This window comes from Wasmannia auropunctata, unplaced genomic scaffold, assembly GCF_000956235.1.
Source record: "Wasmannia auropunctata unplaced genomic scaffold, wasmannia.A_1.0 LD336085.1, whole genome shotgun sequence".
Lineage (NCBI taxonomy): Eukaryota > Metazoa > Arthropoda > Insecta > Hymenoptera > Formicidae > Wasmannia > Wasmannia auropunctata.
Genome location: NW_012026805.1, coordinates 3,407,092 through 3,408,134, shown reverse-complemented (window position 1 = coordinate 3,408,134; position 1,043 = coordinate 3,407,092).

Here is a 1,043-nt window from a genome sequence, read left to right as displayed (position 1 = left end):
TCTTGCCTCTCTTCTTATTTATAAATTTCCAGACTTCCGATTCATTCTTCATTTTCTTCAAATCCTCCTCTTCCTCTTCTCTTTTTCTTTTTGCTTTTTCTCTAACCATTTTCTATAGAATCTTCTCTCCTCCATATAAGTTTCCTTGTCAATCTTCCCTTTTCTCCAGTTCCTATACTTTCGTTTCACCTCCCTTTTCTTCTTTGTACAGCTCCTGTCCCACCAATCTTTATGCCCCAGCTCTCGCTTCCTCTTCCTTATCTTCTTCTTGACCATAGCTCCATATATCACTTGTTTAATTTCCTCCCACCTTTGCTCCACCGAAGTGGCCTCTTTTCCCGTCTATCTTTTCGTTCCCGCTCCATTCCTTTGTCTGTTCATTATACCTCTGTATGGCCTCCTTATTCCAAGTAATTACCTCTATTTCCTTATCCTCCTCTTCTTCCTCTTCCTCTGGTCTCCTCTCTTCTTCGATGTTATCCTTTTCCTCCATTCATATTTCTACCTCCATTGGCAAGTGATCTGAGTCCACTCTCTCCCCTATCTTAAAATTATTAATACATTTCTCGCTTTCCTCATTTACTATTACATAATCAATTACCGTACTACCTCTAGCACCTACATACGTATACTCTCCTTCCCAATCTCCTTCCGTTTTTCCATTCAAGATTTTCCAACCTCTTTCCTCAGTCCACTCTATAAGCTCTTTACCTCCATTTCCTATTACTTTATCTTTACTGTGTCTTTCGCAATCCCCTTCCTCGCAATTTCCACCTAATTCACCTGTTCTTACATTAAAATCCCTACCTATTAGTATCCTTTCCTTTTCCTCATTTCCTATAAAATTATTTAATCTCTCACTTAGATTTTTGCCTCCCTTTGATTCCCTTATATATCGACACTATTTTCCAGTGCTCCTTTTCCATTCCAATTTCTGACATTATCATTCCATCCTCCGCCTTCCTATTTAATTCGCACAATTGTATCTTCCAATCTTTCTTTACTCCCATAAGAAAGCCGCCTTTGGCTCTCCCTTTATTTCT